The sequence below is a fragment of the Periplaneta americana genome, unplaced genomic scaffold (genome assembly GCF_040183065.1).
Source record: "Periplaneta americana isolate PAMFEO1 unplaced genomic scaffold, P.americana_PAMFEO1_priV1 scaffold_21, whole genome shotgun sequence".
Classification (NCBI taxonomy): domain Eukaryota; kingdom Metazoa; phylum Arthropoda; class Insecta; order Blattodea; family Blattidae; genus Periplaneta; species Periplaneta americana.
The window spans coordinates 3,823,102-3,835,982 of record NW_027185502.1 but is presented as its reverse complement, the minus strand read 5'-3'; the positions used below and the strand labels follow the sequence as shown (position 1 = coordinate 3,835,982).

The 12,881-nt window shown below is 37.4% G+C and overlaps 1 protein-coding gene across 20 annotated transcripts in view; it reads right to left on the bottom strand.

Moving 5' to 3' along the window:
- Positions 1-12,881, bottom strand: part of LOC138693808 (CD2 antigen cytoplasmic tail-binding protein 2 homolog) — a 107,127-nt gene that overhangs the window by 30,254 nt on the left and 63,992 nt on the right. Inside the window, exon 5 of one of the 20 annotated variants that reach the window (XR_011330474.1) lies at positions 5,938-6,761. The exons of 17 other annotated variants lie outside the window; for them this stretch is intronic. The gene's annotated coding sequence lies outside the window, so the exon portion shown is untranslated. Of the gene's footprint in view, positions 1-3,026; positions 5,165-5,937; positions 6,788-12,881 lie in introns of those variants that run through there. 2 more of the 20 variants (XR_011330478.1, XR_011330487.1) reach the window with 2 other exon arrangements.

The window sequence follows — 12,881 nt, the reverse complement described above, 5'->3', positions numbered from 1 at the left end:
TTTCTCTGCCCTACAATACAGCAGACTACCAGAAAATCATACCATAGTTGACACCTTTGGCACGGAATAATGATATGTCACAAGGAATACTGAAAACAAAAGTCTGGTTGCGAATATGAGCAGGGTTCAGCAGAGATGCTGTTGTGCATTTTTGTAATCAGCATGTGTGGGCTGATGAAAATCCCCATGCAGTTGAAGAAATGAGGCATCAGCACCGATTTACAATCAACGTATGGGCAGGCGCTCTTGGTGAAAGATTAATAGGGCCATACGTGCTACCACAGAGACTTTTAGGACTTTCTTATTAACTTATTGCCAGCCTTGCTGGAGAATGTGTCATGTCAGCAGGACTACAGATGTGGTTCATACACGATGGCGCACCAACACATTTTCTCTGCAATGTGCGTGAACACCTGACGTTGACATTTCAGGACCACTGCAATGGTCGGGGAAGCCCCACACCTTGGCCTGCTCGTTCCCCAAACCTATATCGCCTAGACTTTTGGTTATGGGGACACAGATGTGGTTCACACATGATGGCGCACCAGCACATTTCCTCCGCAGTGTGCGTGAACACCTGACGTTGACATTTCAGGGCCACTGCAATGGTCGGGGAAGCCCCACATCTTGGCCTACTCGTTTCCCAAACCTAAATCCCCTAGACTTTTGGTTATGGGTACACAGATGTGGTTCATATATGATGGCGCACCAGCACATTTTCTCCGCAATGTGCGTGAACACCTGACGTTGACATTTCAGGACCACTGCAATGATTGGGGAAGCCCCATACCTTGGCCTGCTCGTTCCCCAAACCTAAATCCCCTAGACTTTTGGTTATGGGTACACAGACGTGGTTCATACACGATGGTGCACCAGCACATTTTCTCCGCAATGTGTGTGAACACCTGACATTGACATTTCAGGACCACTGCAATGGTCGGGGAAGCCCCACACTTTGGCCTGCTCGTTCCCCAAACCTAAATCCCCTGGACTTTTGGTTATGGGGACACATGAAGGAACCAGGTCAATTTCAAGAGTGCGTGATTCCTTACGCCATAGGGCAGAGGAATGCATTGCCATGAATGGATGTCAGATTAAGCACCTCCTATGAAGAAGTGTTCAGATCTCTGAAAGTAGGCTATGTGTTGTAGGACCTATATTTATTAGACATTATTTACTTCTTTTGATGCATACTAGCACCTCCTAAAATATTGGATATTTTTAACATCCTGTATAGCAGACACAGTTATGGAACCAAAGAACCCCAATGGAACGCCCATCAAAGCTGCTTAGCGTCCTGACATATCTTCCATATTAAAGTTCATACCTCCAATTCATCACAACTTTTATTTACATTTGAAATCAGATAATGGATGTGAAGTAGAGAACAATGATCATAACCCATTACCCCTGATCTAGTTGCCTCATAAGTGGTACCTTGTTGGTATCACTAATGAGGTTCAGACCTGTCTTCAGACAGTTGACTCAACAAACAAACAAATGAATCTTATTTAAGTATCTTTTGATTAATGTCCTTCAAAGTTTGTTTCTTTCTTTGTTGTAAAAAATAGTACATCATAAGTTAAGTGAAATTTTCCTACAATAATAATAATAATCAAGATATTATGCTCTACATTTGCAGAAAGTTAGTGCAATACCTATCTAACACATTACCCAAAAGACTTTGTGATTCTTATTATTTTCCTTAAGTTACAGAGAATCTAACAAAATGCTAAATATCTCAAAAACATACTTTTGAGGGATAGCCCCTTCTTCCACTAAGCCCTTCAATTATTTTCTCGAAATGTGCTCAAGCTATAGAGCTGACATTTTTACAACACATGGGGACGTATCTTTTGCTTATGATGTAACAGTAGTTGCTTTGTTAATTCATTTCCATGCGAATATTTTCAAAACTTTCAATACACTATCTTCAGTAATATGCATTTACGGAATATTAAATTAACGAATACATTCTGTAAGGCTACTAAGTAAATAGGCTTATATCTGAAAATTTCACTTTTCTATAAAGAAAGTTGAGAAAATACAGTATTTCTTTTGAACAAAAAAATTATACTTGTGAAAAATGAACATTAAAATTAAAACTTACATTCTTATAATGCACTTATACTTCCAGACAAATCTAAAAATTAACATGGATACAGTTTTAATAAGTTCTCTTCCCTTTATCTATTGAATCAGTGCTGGCCATCCCCAAACATAGCTCGACCAAGCAGCATATACTACTTCTTTCGTCTGTCTCTTTCCTTTCCGCTGTAAACTGCTCAGGCTTTCCTGAGCTCTAAAGCACGCGCTTGCTCCTGTGGGCACCAATTGACATCACTGATTTATGTGAATATAAATTAAATATATTTCGGTTTTTATGTACGAAATTTAATAATACATTGTTATAAATTGGATGAAAGTCAAATATTTTAAATCTTGAATACAACAGTTCTGAAGGGTAATCAAGAGTTTATTAAGGCATAATTGTATTATTCTTTTCTGTAGCAGAGTTAATGGCATGAGGGAGGTACTATTAGCACTGTATTAACTTCGTACTTCCTTAAACATCAACCATAGTACACCAACTATTTACTTTTCTTACACATACTGCTACCACCACCACTAAAAAGTTTTGACAACACTTCAACCATTAATGCTTCATTATACTACACTGATTGCTCTCTGCAATTCTTTTAGTTGGTTATTTAACGACCCTGTATTAACTACTAGGATATTTGGCATCGATTGTATTGGCAATAGCATGATGGTATTTGGCAAGATGAGGCTGAGGGTTCGCTATAGATTACCTGACATTCGCATATGTCTTATGGTTGGAGAAAACCTCGGAAAAAATTACCAGCAATGAACACAAGCTGGAATCGAACCCATGCCCGAGTGCAACTTTGGATCAGCAGGATCCTTGTCCTTGTAAGCTTTTTATTTGTTATACACATTAATGGTAACATTTTCACAATTCACTTTTTTGCTTTAAAAAGCTAACAATTATTGTGTCTACTTACTGATTGATGTCCACGTTTTTCTTCAGTGATACCATACACCGCAGCATAGAATAATGAATCCACAGAGAACTTGATTTCTTCTTTTCACTTTTCATTGAAAAATATTCCAGCATAAACTTTTCAGAAATATTCTCTACTTTTTGTTTTACACCACTCTTCAAACTTCTTATATTCCTCTTCATACCTCTGTCGCGATTTTGTTGGAATTAATAAATCAGTACAGCTGTTAATGCAATACCATTGACACTTATATTTATAAATAGTCATGGTGACAATACCGACAATAATAACATTCTTCAAATGTTTCTTGTACATGGCCCTCTATATGAATCAATAACCTACAAAGCAAATGTATATAGCTTCAAATGTCTCTCGTACAAGGCCCTCTATATGAATCGATCACCTACAAAGCAAATGTATATAGCTGGCAATAAAAATTTTACATTTAGACAATATTCGATTTTACATTATTTTTTTTATCAAAGCGGATGAAACTTTGTACGATACACATGTCGTAACTTCATATTACAATACTAGACTGGTTATCAAACTCGGCCTGCAGCTTTGTTTGGTTTGTTTTGTGCATTTATAATCGTTAGTTGAGTGTTTAGTTTTGTGTTGTGGGTTTATATTCGTTTGCTGAGTGTTTCATTTACACAGAAACATTTACATAGACCTAAAAATAGTGAAATAAGTGTAGTTGTAGTGTTCAGTTTATTTATAGTTGTTATATTTAGTTGGATAAGTTGTTAATTAGATCTCTACTTAGTTCTGCTCTAATGAAAGAAGATGGGGTCCTAAAACAGTGAAAAAAAAAGAGAAAAAATTCTCGTTTTTCATGAAATTGTTCAAAGTGGACACTATCAGCATCCAAACACTATTGATGCCGCTGAACTGCTCCACGAACTAAGTTCCGTAATGTGTCCAGTGTCATAGCTGCACATGACGTTAAATTTTTATTTGTTCTCGTAGCACATCCAGTGTAGCTGGCGTTTCCCGATAAACAACATCCTTAGGGTCCCCCATATGTAGAAATTGGTGTTAGGTCTGGGGACTGTGCTGGGTACTCGACAGCACCTCTTCGACCTATCCATTAAGCTACAATTTCCCCGAAAATGAGAATTTTGTCTGAATTTGTTCTAAAGTTATTTATAAACAAACAGTGTATACTTTTTTTGGGCTAATCTGTATTTTAAGTCATGTTATGTTACATTAAAATTAAATTTCAAATGAAAATTCTGAAGAAATTTTAAGAAAACAGTAATAATAAATCTTGGTCAGTATTACTTACTGAAAAAGAATATATAAGGTATCTGGTTCTTCTCGACATGATTCAGTAGCAAAATTTTGGATGCTAACTGGTCATGACTATTTAGCAACACCCTGTTTAAAATTGAAATTTTTTGTTTACCAAAATGCATCCTGTGTAACCTAGAAGACTCTTTGTCATTTACGAAAATGTCCAGCTTTGGCATCAGATGTTTTGGATTCGGACTCTAAATTATACTGCAAAGCTAGAAGGTGAATGGAGAACTTCCAAGTGTCTGGGCAATAGATACTGCTGCTGCTACTATGTTACATTAAATCAAGTTTTATTTAATTTCCATTTCGACATGTACAAAACACAGTTCTGAATTCACTTATGCTTTAGATTGCATTAATGCAATTTCCCCAAACTATCATTTGTCTCTTCTTGGCAATGCATAAACAATGTCACATTACAAAAATTCTGCTAACAAGTTTGGAGTTAGACCTTCTATATAACCCTAAATTATATGTGTTTTTTAGGTTTTCATGGTGAATGACATTTGGATATTGCACTATGTCCTGGAGCTAACATTTCTAACGTTTCGAAACTACATACAGGTTCCATGATCAGGGCAGAGAGCCTAGGCAAGACCAGACAGTTCGCCTACTCTGCTGGGCATGTAGCGCCTGGCTGTTCCACGTGCTGAGCTCAAATGACAAATTCTGAGGGGAATATCTGTTGGTGACTGAGTTCTTAAGAGGCTTTTGAGGCTCATATACCGGTACATATATATTCTTATATGAGGTCTCGCCATCCTCATTGAATAATCAATGAATCGATTCCAGGTGCTGGAACGAATTTTTCTCAAATTAATAGATATTTACAGTATGGCTGCTTATAGTCATTGATTATTCAATGAGGATGGCGAGACCTCATATAAGAATATATATATATATATATATATATATATATATATATATATATATATGTATATATCAATGTTAACGTCGACACCTGTGGAGTAACGGTCAGCGCATCTGGCCGCGAAACCAGGTGGCCTGGGTTCGATTTCCGGTCGGGGCAACTTACCTGGTTGAGGTTTTTTCCGGAGTTTTCCCTCAACCCAAGATGAGCAAATGCTGGGTAACTTTCGGTGCTGGATCCCGGACTCATTTCAGCGGCATTATTACCTTCATCTCATTCAGATGCTAAATGACCTAAGCTGTTGATAAAGCGTCGTAAAATAACCTACTAAAATAAATCAATGTTAATAGTAACTCATGAACTGTTGTTGAAAATGACCATGAAGTCATTTAAATATGCGCTCCTGCATACATGGCATGAATGTTTTAATTGCAGGTAGTAGGCTATTGATAATGCAATGAGAAGAGTTCAGCCAGCACCATGGATCGTGTGATGGTGTGGCTCAGATGGAAAGAGAGCTCAGCGCGCACAGCTGAGGGGTTCCGGGTTCGATTCCAGGTGCCGGAACGAATTTTTCTCAAATTGATTCCTTGATTCCAACAACTTGTTTTCAAAGCAGCAATCTGGCTTTATATAATACAACTCACCCAGTGGTGATATTAAAAAAGTTTAACAGTTAGTTCTCTCATGTATATTAAACATTATACACTATATGTCCATGATAATTGCAATTATTACCTTGAAATATTTTAACAACCGGTTCGTCAATACTGGTGCGAGCCGGCCGAATATCACCACTGCACTCACCTAACGAACAAGTTGTTTATTTCAGTCAGAGTATTAAAGAAGCCATGAATAAAAAAAAAGAACATACCACATTTGTTTTCGTTGATCTTAAATCTGCTTATGACAGCATATGGAGGAGTAGCCTAAGCTTGTAGAAAAATTGCACAAAATAGGAATCTGAGGTAATATGCTCTGTTAGTTACAAGACTTTATCACACAGCGATTCAGCACAGTTAAATATCAGTCATAGTTTTCAAAATACAAACAAACTATGGGTGTACTTTAAGGAACAGTATTGAGTACAACATTATTTAATAATTTATCAATGATCTTCCCAAACCTTTGGCAAAGAAGTAAAGTTTGCATTATTTGCTGATGACCTCGTCATCTGGGTTTCAAAACCAAAGAATAAACTCAAGTCATTGGAAACCCAAATTAACACAGCTATGACTAAATTGGAATATTGGTGCTCTACTAACCTAATGCAAGTAAATGCAGACAAAACTAAGTATCAAATATTCACAAATGTCACTAAACCAGTTAATATAAACATCAAGCTTAACTGACTTCCCTTACAAAGAGCAATCAGTTCACAATATCTAGGAGTTACATAATAATAATAAATTTAGCTTCTCTTATGAAAAGGAGGCGGCCGGGTAGCTCAGTTGGTAGAGCAGCTGGCTACGGACTGGAAGGTTCGGGGGTCGATCCCAGGTGGTGACAGGATTTTTTCTCGTTGCCAACTTTCAGAACGGCCCCGAGGTTCACTCAGCCTCCTATAAAATTGAGTACCGGGTCTTTCCTGGGGGTAAAAGGCGGTCAGAGCGTGGTGCCAACCACACCACCTCATTCTAGTGCCGAGGTCATGGAAAGCATGGGGCTCTACCTTCATGCCCCCCAAGTGCCTTCATGGCATGTTACGGGGATACCTTTACCTTTACCTTTTACCTCTTATGAAAAGGTTGCCAGATTTGACAAAGTGTATTACATATAATACATATATACATTTGAAACGGTTAGGGAATCGAATATGCAAAATGTCAGAAAAATTTACACCTGAGTAGCGTTTGTGTTCATTTACAGTTAAGAAAGGGGGGAAAAAATATCATCAGATAGGTTAGAATGATTTGAATGCCATATACCGCGAGAAAAATAATAGTACTGATTGATTGGCATTGATATCTAAACCAATCAACAGCCATCGGTTAAGATAACTTGAAATTTCCATTATCACTCCCATACAAATGATTTCTCAATATCTGAACTGATCCTCTGAGGGCACTAATGGCTATTTCCTTCACAATGCTGTGTGTTAGCCCCAGGTAGTAGTAGTAGTAGTAGTAGTAGTAGTAGTAGGGTTTAAGAAGGGCGCGTCAGCTACTATGGCTATTTGTGCCCTTATCTAAAATTCTTAATATTACAAATACATAAATAATATAATAATCAGAGTGCTAAAAGAACTAAAAAGCGTTGTCACGATAAAACAAGGCACACAAATGCAGTATACATAAGGTGATTTCTACAGAATCATAAAAGTGAGCAATTTTACCACACTAGGTGGTATTCAAAACGAACAAATAAAACAATAAAACTAAGGCCACCAGAGATAACTTGTGAATTAAATTTTAAAACCATAAAATTTTATAAAATATTCGGATGTATAAAGTCCGAAATGTCAACAATGTAAAATCAAATATAAAACAACAAATGTAACCTCCGGATGTAAAGGGTGCGGAGGATAAGTAAAACGGATCAATAAAAAACTAAATCACCTTATCCAAACCTGTATTTGATAAAAATCTCAGAACTGCATTTGTACAATTAAAATCATTTCCAAGAGCGTCACGTAATGTCGGCCGAATTCCATATTGCCTACGTGCATGGTCATATTTCCTGCAACGCAATAAAAAGTGTTCCACCGTAGGTGGAACATGGCACATATCGCACTCCGGCTGAGGTTCGCCACGTAGGAGATGGCCGTGTGTCAGATGACAATGGCCAATCCTCAACCGGGTGAGTAAAACCTCCTCGTGTCGCGACGCTCTTGTAGACGAATCCCAAACTCTAACAGTATTCTTTATATTTCGTAATTTCTTTCCCTCTTGTGCAGACCATTCTCCTTCCCATTGCCACCAAATTTTATATTTCAAGTAGTTTCGAATGTCCTGCCACCTCTCGCGCCAATATACCAGAGAGCCATTCAGTGCGCCAGCCCTGGCTGCAGCATCCGCGGCCTCATTTCCTGGAATCCCTACATGACCAGGAATCCACATTACTCCAATCTCATAATCAGAGCAAAGGAGAGTATGGAACAGCTGCTGAGTTCTTAAGACAAGCGGATCATCACAATTAAAAGACTGCAAGGACTGGATGGCACTTAAAGAGTCGGAACAGATAAGGAATCTGCCCCGAGGTTGCCTAATTAAAAACAATAAAACTCTGTAAAAAGCATAGAGTTCAGCAGTAAAAACACTAGTATATTGGCTTAGTCTGTATTTAAATATCTCTCCATTTGTAACGAAGAAACAACCAACACAATCATTTATCCGGGATCCGTCAGTAAAAACTAATGAATAATTTGGATATCGGGATAAAAGTTCACTAAAACGTAGTCTATAAACAAAAGCTGGTGTAAAATTCTTAAAACAGCGGCTCAGACTTACATCAAACATGGGACGTCGCATAATTCACGGTGGAGTGGTGGTATACTCCATTGTGCGAACTGATAGTAGATGTACAGTTACCCTGAAAAAGAATGAGACGATTCTTGGTCGTCGGAAGTTAAAGTTCTACAGCGCGGTTCACTCGATATCGACGTAGGGATATATAACATGACAGATAGTACAAGAATTGTTACAAGGACCACAACAAGGACAAGGACCAGAATAAGGATCACGAAGAAGACTGCCATTTAAGGCCAGGATTTCACAACATAGCTCGAGTCACAAAATATCATTGCTTCACTGTACCGAATGGCAAATGCCTGCTAAGGGATCTACATTCTGGACTGCTGCTATCACTGTCTTGTCTCAGTAGCTCATATAGTAGCGTGCCGGTTCCATTGTATAACCGAAATGTCTCGTGTTCGATCCCAGGTAAAACTTTTTTTTTATTGAGGTGTAATTAATTTGTTCAGAGTTCCTCGACTGTCTAATTTGTCGAAAAATATGGAATAATTTATGCCCAATTTCTGGGTCTTACAAGTGGGCTGAACCTCGTCAAAAAAAATAAATCTTACTTGGAAGTTAAAAGTATTCTTCCTCAAACAAAAATCATAAGAAACAAAAAGAGACCTGTTAACTTAAAATCTTGTCCACATGCCATCAGCTTCTATTACAGCTCTAAGTCGATCCGGCATGGATGTCACAAGATTGTGGAATAAGTTCTGATCCCCGGCGAGATCTTCCCAGGTGTCAACAACTTGATCCCACAATTCGTCTCGATTTCGAGGGCGTCAGTGGGCATAGGTGGCTATCCTTCTCTTTTTCAATTCCGCCCATAAATTTTCGATGACATTCAAATCAGGTGACTTCGGAGACCAATTAATGATTTCGATCTCGGGTCTGCTTTGAAACCATCTTTGAATGCTTGCAGCATAGTGCACGGGATGGTTATCCTGCTGGAACAGCAATGTTCCTTCGGGAAAACGTTCTCGGGCGGAGGGAAGGAATATATTTTCCAGAATGTGCTCGTAAGTTTCCGCATTAAACCGGCCATCGATGCGTTCTATAACGCCAGGTCCATCGTAAGACATCCACCCCCAACACGATATGCTAAAGCGCCCCGATCTTTCACGCTGATCATGTCGGAGACCATCCTCATGATAGACACGGACAGGACCTTCGTAATCACTCGAGATGGTTGTTTCGTCGGAGAAAATTACATTTCTCCAATCGAAATCCACTCGATTGGTAGCGAAGGCAAGACGGTCGACAGCTTGTGCTTCCCCCAATATTTCCATTTGCGCAGCCCTCCGGCTCCTAATACCGCAGTTCCTCAACCTGGTGATCACAGTCCGTGAAGATCCGGGAAAGTTAGATGCTGCTCTTATTTCGTTAGCAGTCAGAAAGGGGTCCTGTCGAACTGTCTCGAATAAAAGAGCATCCTCTTCCAATGAAGAAATCCGCGGACGCCCAGGAATAGGGCGATTTTCGACCTCCCCAAAATTTTGGTAACGATGAACCCATCTCGCGGCTGTACTTCCAGGAACACCGACCAAACGGCCAGCAGATCTAGCCCCATATCCAGCCTCAACTAGAGCTATAACTCGCTGTCTCATGTCACGTCGGTTCGCCATTACGATGAGAAATGAGAGATGACGATAATACTTTAGTGTAGACAATGACTATTTAACATGATATAGAATTATTGAAATAAGAGGCATCTTGCATAGTAAGAGTTAATAAATCAACCCTAAATTAAATATCTAAATAACAGGATATAACAGGAAGTCCAATTGTTGCGAAACTAATAAAATTAAATCTAATTACATTAAATAAACAAACCCCAAGTTATGACACCACATTGCTACAGCTAAATTGTATGTTATTAACATAAGCATTGAATAGGTCCGTGGTTGTGCGTTGGACGACAAAACCAAACATCGAAAGTTCGAATCTTGCCGAGGAATGTAACTTCTTGCTTTTTATAATGTAAATCAGACTTATAACTACAATCATTCATATTTCTTACATTATTTATTAATATTTATAGCCAACATTGAATTTGTAAAGAAAAGACTTTAGAAATCTCATATGGAATTTGTGATCTGTAGTGACATAAACATAGATTATCTCTCGGAACTTTTCCGTAAAAGTAAATTAAATTCACTCCTTGAAACTGGAAACCTTATTCGTAGGGTCATTTTCCCATAGCATACAAGCTGAAGTAACACAGCCATTGATAAACGTTTTGTACACAGAATTAGACTGACTTCCTATTCGACAGAACCTATAATCAATGGCTTGTCTGACCATGATAAATAAATCCTATGTGTTTCCAATGTCACTGAACAATTTCAAAATATTAATTTAAAAACTAAGAAAGGATCGTAATTGCTGTATCTAGTGATTATTTACATTTATGTCTACAAAATGAATCTTGGAAAAACATATATGATACTGGTACTACTGATATTAAGAGTAAATATATTGAATTTTTCACTTAATTTCATAATCACTTCAGTGGATGTTCTCCACTCAATGTTGTGAAAAAATTCAAAAGTTAAAACATGTAGATAACGCAGGGACTTCAAAATCTCATGTATTAAAAAGAAGAATCTATATGTAATGAGTTGCAATGTAATGATCTTCATGTTCTTAAATACTGCAAGAAGTACAGTGTAATTTATCAAAAATTATGAAAGAGGGAAATAGAATATATTTGAGTAGAAAAGTACAAAATTCAGATAATGCAATTAAACCTATTCGTAATATTATTAAATTTAAACTTGTAGATATCCTAAGAAAGAAAATATTTTTTCATTAAAACCAATGATTATAAAGTAGAGGATCCCAAATCTATTGCAAATTCTTTTAACGTATTATAGTATATAGTACAGAAATATTATTGACAACTTAAACATTCAAGATTTTGCAAAAGATACTGCAATTGGTTACTTAACAGATGTATTTAATAATTATTATTAATATATGTAATTAGTCAATAACTGCAACAGTGCTTATACATTCAATCATAACATGAATAAAATTGAATGCAAACACGTAGATAAAATAGTTAAAATTAACTGCAGGGGTGAGAATGAAATAATCCAAAGCCATACTTTTAACAAAAATTGTTTTTTGCGAGTGCATTTCTTACACATATGGGAAAGCTATTAATAAATTATTGTAATAATTACTCAACAAATGACATAGCCTAAGGACTCTAAGCCTTTGTAAAAGTTTGTCTATTATTATATATTTTTTTAATTTCATTTTAATTGTTAGTTTTTAATATATATGCATTTACATTGTATATATGTGTGTGTATAAATGCATTCATTAGATTAACGTTTATAATATTATAACTTGTAATTTTGTATTGTTTGCGATCATTAACACTTAATCTCAGGACTTTGTAAAACTATATTTCAACGTGACTTAGCTATTTCAACGTTATTTAGACAAAAAAAAATTGTTGTGTAGACTAAGAATCGAACTCGCACTCTTCTACACAACACGCAGAAGTCTTACCGTCTGAGCTATGGAAACGACATGAAAGCTTTCCTTTCTGTGCGGAGTGTCGATCTAGTCATGAAGGTCCATTGTCGATTTAACTACACGATTTATGTATATATTTATCTTTTATTTACGTAATATTATCATATTCTTTGCAGTTTTTTAATTGAATTTCGGAACGATGCTAGTAACAAACCAAATAGCCTGAATTTAAGTAACTCAATATTCGTTATCTTGTGTATCGGTGCTCTGGTCTCTGATCATGCGCAGTGTCTTACATCTGAGACTTAGGAATATTCAATCGTCTCATCCTTTTCCAGGGAAACTGTATATCCAGCTCAGAGAGCAGTTCACGAAAGCGCACACCTGCTGGACGAAGTCTCCGTGGATTTTCACTGTATCGGCCGTAAAGAGACGAATGATGGAAAGAGTCGTAAGAATTGTGCTCAGGCTGTGAGCGGAGCTTAACAGCATATGAGCACAACAACACATTACGTCGCCGATACAGTGATGGTTCTCCTGCTTCACAATAAAGACTCGCTATCCGACTAGTTCGGAAGGCCCCTGTAGTGAGTCGTATCCCATGGTGATGGATAGTATCTAAAAGACGTAATTTAGATTTATTTGCTGAGCCATAAATAAAACAGCCATAATCCAGCTTTGATCGTATAAGAGCTCGGTAAAGACGTAAAAGCACTGTACGGTCTGCACCCCAGC